Genomic DNA, 13,816 nt, shown 5'->3' on the forward strand with positions numbered 1-13,816 from the left:
CCTTGCCTTTCCAAATACATGTACATCCTGTCCCTCAGGATTCCCTCCAACACCGAGGTCAGGCTCACCTGTCTATAGTTCCCTGGCTTGTCTTTACCGCCCTCCTTAAACAGTGACACCACGTTTGCCAACCTTCAGTCTTCCGGCACCTCACCTGTGACTATCGATGATACAAATATCTCAGCAAGAGGCCCAGCAATCACTTCTCTAGCTTCCCACAGAGTTATACCTGATCAGGTCCTGGGGATGTTTCCACCTTTAACCGTTTCAAGTCAGATATTTGTAAATCAGGAACCCCCATATGAAAATAAATTGCAAGAATTAAAGATAAAACTGGCGAAGATTCTATAAATTCGTAAAAAGAAACAGATTAGTGAAGAAAAACTTGGTAGAATTGATAATGGAGAACAAAAAATGACAAAGCAAGAAACGGTTGCTGTTTTTGCTGTATCTTTATGGAAGATGACGCAAGAAACTTTTCACAACTGTGAGGGAAGCAGAGTGGGAGAAATTGTAGGAAATTAGTGTTTACTAAGAAAAAAGCTATTAATGGGACAGAAAGCTGATAAATCCCCTCAGCCTGATAATTCACAGCCCAAGGTCACTAAAGAGTTAAACACGTTATAAGGAATAGATCTTCCAAACAGCCCTGGCAACTCAAACAGTGGGAAGTGTAAACTCACTATATTTTAAAAACAGGAGACAAAGAAACCATGGAATTGCAGCCTGGTTTACCGAACAGCCATACTGGGAAACATTCTTGTACCTATTCTAGAGGTTGTGATAACAAGGCACGTAGAAAATGTCAATGGAATTCCATAAGCTCACCATGGATTTAAGAAAGGAAAATCATGTTTGAAAAATCTACTAAAAGTTTATGAGGACATAACGACCAGAACAGGTGAGGGAGAACCAGTGGTGATATCACATGTTGTGATAAAGTCCCACATTAGGGTTTAGTGTTCTTAACTAAAAACACATGGGACCAATGCTGATGTAGCGGCATGGATTGAGCATAGGTTATAAGAGACAGGAAACTAAATATAGGAAGAAGTGGGTCATTTTCCGATTGGACAACAGGGACCAGTGAGGTACCACAGGGTTCTCAGCTATTCCCAAAATGTATCAATGATCTGGACGATTGAATTGAATGTAAGATTTCCATGATTGTCGATGAAATAACCTTGCAGAGGCCAGTATTCAGTCACCCTTTATTTACTTGTACACAGCCAACTCAGAGTCAGTCCCTGAGCTGAGGAGATTCTAAATTCCCTACCTGTCAGCCAGGACTGCCTGATGGATTGGGTCAGGTTAACTACCCCAATGACCTCAGAGTCAACAAGGTCTACCTGGTTCCAATAATTACATTCCCCCTTTCCTCCCACTCCCCCAAGTCCAGGGAAATAGGCCTGGTCTTTCTCTTGTAGCTTCTCGTGCGATGTTTTTGCCACAGGTCCTGACTCTGACACGGGCGGTGTGTACCAGACCGTCGTCCATCTCTTGCATCTGGAGCCTTTCAGGAGCGTTTTTCCCCTTCTACCGGCAGTAACAGTATGGAGGCTACATCCATCTCAGACGTTTCCTTGGGGAGCACCTGTGGTTTCTGCCAGACTTTCTGAGGGGGGGACAGATTTGTTTTGCTCCTGCCCCCAGCTTTCAGGTGATCCGCGTGTTTGTTCAGGATTGTATCACCTACCTGAACTTTGTAACTGACCGGATCTGACCTCAGATGCTCGCCTCATACCCATTCAGGGCCATTCCCATAATTCCAGCACCTCAAACTTCATCCCCTGAGTTAAACTGTCTTCCTCGCCCAGAGGAGATATGTGGCCGACAGTGGCCTTCCTGCAGCCATTTCACCACTCCCCATTCCCCCCACCCCCACTCCACAGCCATGTCTGAGAATATCGGGTTTAACCTGATGTGGAGTTTTCTCCCCATCAGCAACTCTGCTGGAGCTATCCCTGATGTTGCGTGTGTTGTGGTCTTATAATCAAACAGGAACCAGGACAGTTTGGTACCAATTGACTTCTTTAAGTCTGCCTTCAATGTTTGGGCGGGTCTTTCCACCAGACCATCTGATGATGGATGATAGATGTGCCGAATGCCATTCGACTTCAGGAAATAATCAAATTCGTTGCTGGGAAATGATGTCACATTGTCCGTGACCACTACACCCAGGAGTCCGTGCATAGCAAATTATGTTCATAGCTTCCTCATCATCATCATCCCCAAGTTTGCTGAATACACATAACGCGCGCCCAATCACATTGAGTGGGCGTCCACCATGACCAGGAACATTGAGCCCATGAAATGACCTACATCATCGAAATGCAACCTAGTCCAGGGTTTACCTGGCCCCATAAATGTGCAGGGGCTGCTGATGGCAAATGTTGTCCTTGTTGGCACTGCCAGCACCAATACATTAATGTCGGCATCCAACCCTGGCCACCAGATGTAGCTTCTTGGATGACCCTGGATGATTGGATGACCATTTTGATGATTGAATGAGACCCTTATACTTTTGAGACTGCTTGAGGAATAGTAGAATTTGATTTCTGGGTGCCCCTCCTTCTGTCTGAGTCATAAAGAGCAGGTGTAGGGACCAGTGGAGTGTTATATCCAACCCTCAGCTCCTAGTAATCCTGGGGGAGAGGGAAACCCTGGATGACCCTGGCAGAGTTCAGCTAGTATCTGGCAGTGACTTCCACTCTGGACAATCACTCTTGCTCCCCACAGTAATATGCAACATTACGACGAGGCCAATTGTAGTGCCTGTTTGAAGTCCAGTTGGGCTTCAGCTAGTTAGGCGCCTCTGCATGGTTACATCATTAATCCCACATCCCAAACGGTCTCTCAGCATCTCGTTCAAGGTTAACCCAATACCATATGCCTCTGCCAGTCGTCATAACCTTGTCGCAAGTCCCAGTACGGACTCCCCCAGTTCTCTGATAGCTGGTTAAAACCAACAACGTCTCAGAATAGGGGAGGTTTGGGGTCATGATATTCCTTAAGCAACTCCATCAACTCTTGGAAGATTTTAGCGTCTGGTGCTTCTGGGTAAGTTAAGCCCCTTATAACCAAAAATGCTGCAGCTCCGCAGTCAGGCAGAAGGATTACTCATGGCTTTCCATCTGCCCCAATGTCATTTGCTCAGAAAACAGATCGCATCCTTTCGACATACTGGGCTCAGTCTTTGACAGCAGGGTCAAATGAGTTAACCTTCCCAAATAAAGGCCTGTTGCCAGAAATGCTTACCCCAACTCCAAGATGTCTGTTGCGAGCGAGTGTTCTTCAGACACACTATTTTCTTCCATCGTCACTGAAATAACTGCACAGAGGGTGGTATCCTAATCACCCAGTCACCCTTTATTTGTGCACAGTTTGCTCAGAGTATGAACTGAGGAGATTCTGAATCCCCTGTAACTTTTTTCTTTAGTGAACAGAATCTCTGACACTCCTGTTTATTTATTATTTTTCTTTTTTTTCCTTTTTCTTTCTTTTTTAAACCCCCACACTACCGCCTAACTGTGGTAGAGCTTATTTTTCCCCCAGCACCCATGGTGTGTGTATGCAGGTGTGAGACACAGTGAGAGACACAAGGTGCACAAATCTTTATTCGGTTTCCACCACCAGGAAGATAGGAAACACCCGAGTGGCCAGTGACAAACACTGCCCTTCCCATCAAAGGGCAGTGCTGTGTGATCAAAAACAGTGAAGGGGAGGGTAGGGACTAAATCAAAATAGAGTTGGAGGGAGAAATAATGCACTCCACTCCCTGCGGCGCCCACCTCTCCCTGAACAACTCCAGGGTGTTGGTGGACACCGCGTGTTTCTTCTCCAAAGACACCCGTGCTCTAACGTAACCGCAGAAGAGGGGCAGGCAGTCGGCCCTAACGACCCCCTCCACGGCCCGCTGCCTGGACCTGTTGATGGCCAGTTTGGCCAGGCCCAGGAGCAGAACCACGAGAAGGTCTTCAGACCTGCCCTCCCTCCTCCGTACCGGGTGCCCGAAGATCAGGAGCGTGGGACTGAAGTGCAGCCAAAAGCAGAGGTGGAGGTTTTTAAGAAAATCAAAAAGGGAGTGCAAACGCCCACACCCAATATACACGTGGTCCACGGACTCCACAGCGCCACAGAACAAGCAGTTGGGCTGGCAGTCCGTGAACCACCGCAATCTGCGGTTGCAGGGGACTGCTGTGTGCAGCACCTTCCACCCCAGATCCCCGAGAGAAAGGGGGATGACTCCCGCGTAGAGAGCTCTCCACTGGGGATCCCCACCACCCGGTGGCAAATGGGCACGCCAAGGCGTAATCCCCTGTTACTATTGGTCGGGCTTCCTGATTGGCCCATGTTAACAATGTATAGCCAACGAGGTCCACCTGGTTCCAATCACTACAATCCAAAACTCAATCTCCCTCTCCCCCAGGATTACTTGGAGCTGAAGGTTGGATATAACACTTCACTGGTCCCTACACCTACCCTTTATGACTCAGACAGAAGGAGGTGCACAGAAATCAAACACCACTATTCCTTAACCAGTCTCAAAAAAGTGTAAGGGTCCCATTCAATCATCAAAATGGTCAAGTTGTTTCTCTTTATGACTGTTACATAGAACAAAAGAGACTCTTCCAAAGTTTCATCAATTAACTCAAAAGTAACTTGATTCTTAGAGGCATATGCTCTTGTGATAAATGTATTCTTCCAAGTGATTAAACTTGTTATCAGCTATAATACTGTCAGAGAGGAGGTGGGGGTGTAGTTGTAATGTCATTGGGTTGGTCACCCAGACTGCTGGGGTCAGGGGTTCGAATCTCACTGTAGCTGGTAGCAAAACCTGAACTTCTCTTTAAAAAGCTAGCCCAGGGATGAGCATGTCAATTGTTGTGAAACTCCATTTGGTTCACCCATGTCCTTCAGGAAGCTGCCCTCCTTACCTGGTCTGGGCCCCATGTGACTTCATGACCTACAGCAATGTGATTGACTCTTAACTGCCCTCTGAATAATTAGGGATGGACAATAACTGCTGACCTAAGCATTACATAAAAAAAATTTAAAAGTTAAATTTAAAGGATTTAAACTTATATTCCCTTAACATGTACACATTCAGACATAGACTGAGCAAGATAATACAGTTCTGCAGTGTAGCTGGAGTACAGTGATTAGATTCTTATTTAAGGAAAGATATCATTTCATTGGAGGTGTTCTGGGTAGGTTCATTATGATGATCCCTGGTATGGAGGGACTGTCTTATGATCAAAGAATAAACAGGTTGGGACTCTACTCCCTGGAGTTTAGAAGTTTGGGAGGTGATCTCATTGAAATATATCAGATCCTTAAGGGGCTTGACAGGATTAACACTGAGGGGATTTTACCCCTCATGGGAAGTGGAGGATTCGAGGGCATAGTCTCAGAATAAAGGGATGTCAATTTCAGACTGAGATGAGGCGGAATTTCTTCTCTCAAAGAGTCGGAAGTCTTTGGAACGTCTCGCCACAGAGAGAGCTGTGGGGGCAGGGTCCTTGTGTATATTTAAGGCTGAGAGAGATTCTTGATCAGTCGGGGAATCGAGGTTAGAGAGAAAAGGCAGGAAAGTAGATGTCAGATCAGCCACAATCGAACAGAATGGCAGAGCAGACTCGAGGGCCGAATGGCCTATTCCTGTTCCAATTATTTATGTCTTATTGTTAGTTTAGTTTTCAGAGAGGGTTTATGCTGAAATTAGAGATACAAGTTTCTGGAACTTTCTCTGATTGCCAGAAAATTGCCACCGATTTTTCTCCTCAACTGGCTGTCTTTAAGGGTTATCCTTTATTCACTGAGAAAGAGAGAGAGAGAGACAGACAGACAGACAGACAGAGATTTTTCCTCCTGCTTGCTTTCTACAAAGTGCCAACAGATTCCAGTTCTGTGGCAAAACAGAAACTAAATATCCAGAGGCAGATATTAGGCAACAGATCCTAAAGTTTCTCTTGAAGTTTGTTGGTCAAGCCCATTAACTGCAACTTCTTATCTCCCTTAATGCCTTTGGACTGTCTCCTTTTGCCTTTCCAGTAATCAAATCATTCACAGCTGTCCTTGAAATGTTAACTTTTCTCTACCCAAAAAAATCAAAGACGAATCCCTTTTTAACTCTGTATTGAACAAACCAATCCATTATCCACATCTAATAAGCTGTAACTATATTGAGGCTGCTAACACCCCAGTGAAATGGCAAAACTAATAAAGGTTAGTAAATGAGGAGAGATGGCACTAAACATGTCTCTGGGTGAAATGCAGCAGGCGTGCGGCAGAGAGCTGATGAATTGTCACTGGACCCGAAACATTAACTCTGATTTCTCTCCACAGATGCTGCCAGACCTGCTGAGCTTTCCCAGCAAATTCTGTTTTTATATCTGATTTACAACATCCTCAGTTCTTTTGTTTTTTATTTTGTATTTCACTCTCTGCCACTTCTCTTCCAAGAATGCTAACCTCTCTCCAATGGGATTTCAGTTCCTATCTTTTTTCTTGTCCACCGACATTAATTTCACTTCGATCCTGGTGTTTGACCAGTTATAGCAGTTTTGACGAAGGGTCACTCGATCTGAAACGTTAATTCTGATTTCTCTCCACTGGTGCAGCTGAGGTTTTCTAACAACTTCTGGTTTTGTCTGTGGTAGACATCTATGTGGGTATGAGGACCTGGGATTGCCAACAAGTGCCAAAGACAACCAACCCTTTTCCAAGAGCGACTCGTTAAAGCACTAACCAAATGGCAGCAACTTGCTAATAGCCCAATGTCCTTGTTTAGTGTTGTGTATACAAATCATAGAGAGTCAGAGGGAGACAGGCCCTATGGCCCAATCTGGTCCATGCCGACGAAAATGTCCATCCACACTAACCCCATTTCCCTGCACTTGGCCCGTATCCTTCTAATCCTTTCTTATCCATGTATTTGTCCAAATGCCTTTTAAATATTGTTAATGTACCTGCCTCAACCATTTCTGCTGGCAGCTCATTCCAGATGTGTACCACCCTGTGTGTACAAAGGTTCAGAGTGGGACCATTCGGCACAGCCACTTTGACACGACCAATTCGGCGCAGAACTGTTTTGTAGTTATTTAGTAGTAGTTATTAAACTATTATTTGTGGGCGACACGGTGGCACAGTGGTTAGCACTGTTGCATCACAGTGCCAGAGACCCAGGTTCAATGATGTTGTGCCGAACATTTGTCCTATCTTAAGCACCTATCCATGTACCTATCCAATTGCCACTTAAAGGTCACCAAAGATTCTGACTCTGCCACTCCCACAGGCAGCGCATTCCATGCCCCCACCACTCTCTGGGTAAAGAACCTACCCCTGACATCCCCCCTATACCTTCCACCCTTCACCGCTTAGATTTTAGGGTTACCATTCAAATGTGCAAACATACCATCAAGCTTCACCTTGATTTTCAGAAGCACAGGCTGCTGAATGGACACCAGAGCATTCCTGATTGAATTTTTTCCTTCCCTCTCCTGTTCTAAGGCCAATTGTAGCTCCTTCCTTGTTGCCATGGCATGTACACACCTCAGAGTGAGAATGAAATAGAGACTGCTTTCTGGTTAATGACAATTGATGGCAAACTGGTTATTGTTCGGCACTGGATAGAGAATCCAATCCACAGTGTCGTACAGATTGTGACTTGACATTGTTCATTTGAAATTTCTGTTATTATAGTTCAGAATTCCTCTTCAAATCTTTCTGTCTATCTCTCTTTCCAATGCTAAGAAACTCATTAAAATTTACCTTCTCTATTTTTTTACCACTTATGTAGATCCATGTCGAATTTTTTTCAATATTTGCTTATCTGAAGCACCATGGGACATTTTTATTGTTCAGGTTCTATGTAAATGCACATTGTTGTTGTTTGTTTGTCACATGCTTATTGTTTGTCCTTTCCTCCCCGATCTGCACACTTTGTAGATCAAATACAAGGAAAATGTTGGTCAAGGAACAGCAATCTCTGACCTGCCTGAGGTGCAGCGTGTGAAGGAAACACAGAAGAACATCAGCTCGGTAGCTGTTGGTTTGATCCCTGTGTTAACCCATGATCTTACCTCTTTGTCACCCAACCATTCAAAGCACTAAAACATCACTCATACAATATCCTCCTTTTCTGCAGTTTCCTTCTCACTGTCATTTTAACAGATTTCCCCTGATTGCTGAAACAGAAACTTTTGAAATTAATATCAACTTTGTTTTCGTCAAGGTAATGATGTTCTAACTTTTTGAGATTTTTGTGGAAGTAACTGAAGCTTGTGTGTCTCTGTGAAGACAATTTCACTGAGAGACAACTAAGAATGCCGGTTGTGATAGGGGTATGTTGGTTGTCCTGATCTTCATAACATGCCATAGTTACAGTTAACAGCAATACAGCTTTATTGTACATTGCATCTAGAGTACACATGTCAATTAACTCAAAAGGCTTTTAAATACAAAATCAGTCAGAGCATGTTTGTAATCTAAATTTGAATTTCAGATGCAGAGCTCCTTGGAATTAAAGTTCTGCTTTTTAATTGTTCACATTTGAAGTTTGGTTTGATATTCTTTCAAAACTATTTTGACCGTAGCAATTAACCATCAACTTGAATTGCAAGACGTTGCCTCAATTTCCTGCAAGTAGTTTTGGCATTGATAGCAATATATCTAAGAAATAGCCAAGGGGAATTCTCCACATCAATTTTGACAATCTCCTTCTGTATCTGTGGCAAAACCAGCTGAAAATAAATGGCAACATTTTTTGTCAGTTTATAAGGCAAGTAAGGACTGGGCCAAACAGAGGGACATGAGAATTTCTGCTCCTGAGCCTGAAGGACATATTTTTCTAATAAACCTGTTCAGAGATGTTATTGCACACCTCTGGAGCAGATGGGACTTAAACTCAGGCCTTTGGGTCCAGGAGCAAGGACAATACCACTGCCACAATTCCTCTGAGCCTGGAGGAGGTGGTTGTGTGTATTTGTGGCAGCTGGTATACCAAGTAAGCAGAGATTTCATGGCCTCTCTACATGCACTCTTGGACCTTATCAATAAAATCATCAGCAGTAAATTTATTGCATTCCAGCTTCAGTACTTATGGTTATGTAGGAGTCAAGTTGTCAGTGAAATTATGCCAATTATGCTGGAGGGCATTGAGGGGCATAATTGTGAGATTTCTTTCAGTGATGGAAATATCAGGAATTTCACCGTGACTGGTTGTCTCCCTTTTAAAGTGATCTTTCTGCAAAACATGTTCATAAGTTTGATTTTAACTAACTAATTTTCCAACTAATGAACTTTTTATTATCAATTTGCTTCATTTCATATGGACATCACATTGAACTTCAAAACTGCATTTTCCTTTGATAGTTTGTGATTACTTTGACTCTAGTTAATTGATGTTTCAGTAATGTACCAATTCATCAGTTCAACTCCTTACTACTTGAACTGTGTAACTTGTTGCAGTTTATGTGGGTCTGTGTGTTACTGTTTGTCATGTGCTGACAGGTTGTCCTTTTCTTTTCTGATCTACACACTCTGTAGATCAAATACAAGGAAGGTATTGGGAAAGGAACTGCAATCTCTGACCTGCCTGAGGTGAAGCGTGTAAAAGAGACACAGAAGAACATCAGCTCGGTAGCTGTTGGTTTTAATTCTCTGTGCTAACCTGTAATTTCAGCTTCCCACAGCACTAAACACAAGTCATACCATTTCAATTGTTTTCACTTGCTTAATATCCTGTGTGTTTATATTTACATTTTTCTAATTTTTTTTAAATGAGTATTTTTTGTGGAGCTTAAACCAGGGCTGTGCCAACTTTAAGGGATTCTCTAAAGAGAAAGAAGGCAGTTTTCAGAATCTGGTTTTTCAAATAACTTTTAGAAAATCAATCTGTAATGTTATACGAAGATAAAAGATAGCACAAAGTATTGTTACCCTTTCGTAATCAGTACTTCACTGGACTTGACGTCTTTAGAATTAGCTGGATTCAGGCTATTTTGAAATCAGCATTCCTCGGGTTTCAGAGATTTGCTGAATTCAATTCTCTGTTGGATTCAGTGCTCAATGCTTGATATGCTCAAGCCATATCTTCAGTTCCAATTTGTTTAATCAACTTTTTATTGCACAGCATTAGCCCTTTGCTGCTTCATCAGCACAAACAGGTTCTAGCTACAATAATCTTCTGTGAAATCTGAAATGATCCTAGTTCACATATCAGTTTGAATTTCAAATATTCTTGGGCATACATGAGAAAAGCATACTAGGAAAGCAGCAAACAAATTTGCCAACATCAGAATACAAATTCACTTTGTCTTTAATCTACCTATGTTCAGAAAAGCATAAATTCTCATTCAGTAAAAATATCTGTGTATGATTGTTCTATCTGCTATCTGGGCAATGTAATTGTTGTTTTTACCTCCAGAATAAACACCATCTAAGATATTTTTGATTCAGACTAATTGAAAGTACAGATAGTGTGCTGCAAGTGCTTGCATTTGGTGCTCATAAGAATGAATTTCTGACTGCCAGCTTGGGTAGTATTTGTAATCAGGAATGGGTAATTCCATTTTCTGAAACCAAATTTTGGCATAGCCCTGACCACTTTTTCTCATCCACTACATTTTCGCTAAAGCTGTTTCATTTTTACTTTAATAGAAACTAATTTTTGTTAACATCTTATTTTTTTAAACTTCTCAATCTTCATTTTTAACCTCATCGAGTTTTATTTCTGGTGAGTATTGAACATAATCTTCATTTTGGGTGCTTTACTTCTGCAGGTCTTATACAAAGAGAACCTGGGTAAAGGAATCGCTGTGGTGTACACCCCAGAGATGCAGCGCGTTAAACGCAATCAAGAAAATATTAGCTCGGTATTTAAGTTTAAGAAAAAAAACCATATTCACTGTTTTCCTTTTGCATTCTAACTTTTCCCCATTTTTTTGCTAATGCTTCTTTCCTCCTTTCTCATTCTTAATACCATAATGACCATGGCATTTTCACTATAACTACTGGTACTCCAAAGGCCCACTGACAAAAAAAACTAAGATTATACATAAGAGTGATGCGATGTTTAATTGGTGTCTCTCAAATCCAGCTCATTTTGTTAATGTGAGAGGGAAAGCACAGAAAGACATCTTTAATTGAGGTGTTATTACTTAGTTGTCTGTCATTTACTTAGCTTTTCAAAATCAAATAAAACATCATGGAAAATTAGACACTATAAAAAACATGGGAAACAAAATAATACCCATGAAACTTTGTGGTTGGTTCATGACCCCACTCTTGAAGTGTTTTGTTTTCTTGCTAGCTGGGAGGTCTCTCCCAATCTTGTCCTTACATCTATGTGCAGGCCGGTTGAATACAAGGAAAGGGAGGGATGAGAAAAACAAACATAGTGCCCACCAATGTGTATCTTTATTATGTTCTAACACTCACAGTTTACTATTAAATTGTGACTTGAATGCACCTAAAACCTGTATTGTCAGAAGGACATTCCATTCTAGTCCAACAATTGGTCTTGCTCAATCCAACCCCGTTTCCTTGCACTTTTACCTTTTGGAATGTGCTTTTTTCATTTCTTTTTAGTTTTCTAATTCCTAATAAATAGTATGTTCTCTGTTTTAATGTCATCTTATGGCTTTCATGTCCTACAAATCCTATGAAAGCAGAATTCTTGTGACAAATAACTTAACAAAATTGTTTGCTATCATGCTTACCTGTTATAGAGACGTACAGCATGGAAACAGACCCTTTGGTCCAACTCGTCTGTGCCGACCAGATGTCCTAACCTAATCTAGTCCCATTTGCCAGCATTTGGCCCAAATTCCTCAAAACCCTTCCTATTCATATACCCATCCAGATGCCTTTTAAATGTTGCAATTGTACCAGCCTCCACTACTTCCTCTGGCAGCTCATTCCATACACACACCACCCTCTGTGTGAAAAAGTTGCCCCTTAGATCCCTTTTAAATCTTTCCCCTCTCACCCTGAACCTATGCTCTCTAGTTCAGGACTCCCCTACCCCAGGGAAAAGACTTTGTCTATTTATCCTATCCATACCCCTCATGATTTTATAAACCTCTATGAGGTCACCCTTCTTTGGTGCAGGGAAACAATGGCAGCACCAAACTGGGACAAGGTGCCTTCTGTAAACCATAGGGGGATAATCAAATAATTTATGGCTAAGAATGTTGGCAGCAGAGACCAGGAACATGTTTTTTAGTTGAAGCAGCAAAATCTTTTCCATGTTTGATAAGTGAATGAATGAAATCATGGTCCTAGTTTGATTGGCTAATTTTAAAATTTATTTTAAATAAAAGGACACGTAAAAATGCAAAAATATTGAGTAATAGACAAAATAATTCTTTAAAAATTCATCTCCACTGTTAATACGAATTGTTTTTGGAGATCATTCATGCTGAGGAGGCCCATAGTATTATAATGTAAATCAGAAGCAAAGTTTTTTTTCCCCTCTTATACCTCAAAGCCAAAGATTGAAAATTAATCTCATTAACTTGCTTAAGTCTTATTCCTAACAAAACAGCTAACCCTATCATCACCACGACTGTGCACCTAGGTAAAGTAAATATGGAGAAATGAGATACCCTAGTTCAGGATGGTCTGTTCAGCAATTTCCCTCTTCCTTTTACAGATACTATACTCTGACAGCTTCCGGAAGCAAGTACAAGGTCGAGCAGCTTATGTGTTGGACACACCAGAGATGAGACGTGTCCGGGATTCTCAGCGCAATATATCAACAGTAAGTTAATATCAGTGCCTGCCTCTTTAATAACAACTGAAAAAACACATGAAGATGTTCCAAAAACATTTTTATGTTATCCTTCCAATTAAGCTATGTATTAAATGCAGCATACTCTCAATAAAAATTACATAAGCATATTCAGTGTGTTCCATAAATCAAAGTTAAAACTCACACAAAACAAGGTTATAGTCCAAAAGGTTAATTTGGAAGCACTAACTTTCTGAGCGCTGCTCCATCATCAGGTGGCTGTGGAGCAGGATTATAAAACACAGAATTTATAGCAAAAGATCACCGTGTCATGCGTGCAGCTGATACAATATATTGAACAAACCTGGATTGCAAGGAGAAAGTGAAGACTGCAGATGCTGAAGATCAGAGCCAAACAGTGAAGAGTTTATACTTGAAACGTTGACTCTGCTGCTCCTTGGATGCTGCCAATCCTAGATTGCTGTTAAGTCTTTCATCTTTTAGAATGGGCTGCAGGTTTTGGTTCACTAATATGTAAATCCCAAAACTCCTTTCAAATCACATTCTCAAGCTAAGTTAAGGTTTTATAATAAAAAAAGGAGACATCTCAGATTGTGTGCTTTTTGAACAAAATTGAATGGTTCTCCAATTACAATTTCAGAATTGCAAATGCCAATTCACCCCACAGACGTGTGTGTTTGTGTGTGTGAGGGTGAGAGAGAGAGTGTGCATGTGTGGGAGAGAGTGAGAGTGTGTGTGTGCATGTGTATGAGTCTGAGAGAGAACTTGTGTGTGAGATAAGGTCTGCCTGAGTGTGTGAGTGTGTATGTGTGTGAGTGTATAGTGTAATGGAATCACCTAAAGTGTGAGACACTCTCACACTCACACAGACCCTCTCTCAGCCACACACATACAACCCCCATACACACACAAACACACACTCCACTCACACACTCTCTCCCACACACAAACACACACATACTCTCTCTCTACTTACCTCTCCCTCATATACATGCACACACACACAAAATATGTCTATGGAGTGAATGTGCATTTGCAGAATTGTAATTCCAGATACAT

At 41.8% G+C, this 13,816-nt stretch overlaps 1 long non-coding RNA gene across 1 annotated transcript; it reads left to right on the plus strand.

Annotated features, from left to right (window-relative positions):
* Positions 1-7,665: 7,665 nt before the first annotated feature.
* LOC122549844 lies at positions 7,666-12,779 on the plus strand. Its single transcript, XR_006311683.1, has 4 exons — positions 7,666-8,043; positions 9,550-9,642; positions 10,785-10,877; positions 12,659-12,779. It is a non-coding gene; the product is annotated as an uncharacterized LOC122549844 (long non-coding RNA).
* The last annotated feature ends 1,037 nt before the right edge of the window (positions 12,780-13,816 follow it).

The sequence above is a fragment of the Chiloscyllium plagiosum genome, chromosome 1, assembly GCF_004010195.1.
Source record: "Chiloscyllium plagiosum isolate BGI_BamShark_2017 chromosome 1, ASM401019v2, whole genome shotgun sequence".
Lineage (NCBI taxonomy): Eukaryota > Metazoa > Chordata > Chondrichthyes > Orectolobiformes > Hemiscylliidae > Chiloscyllium > Chiloscyllium plagiosum.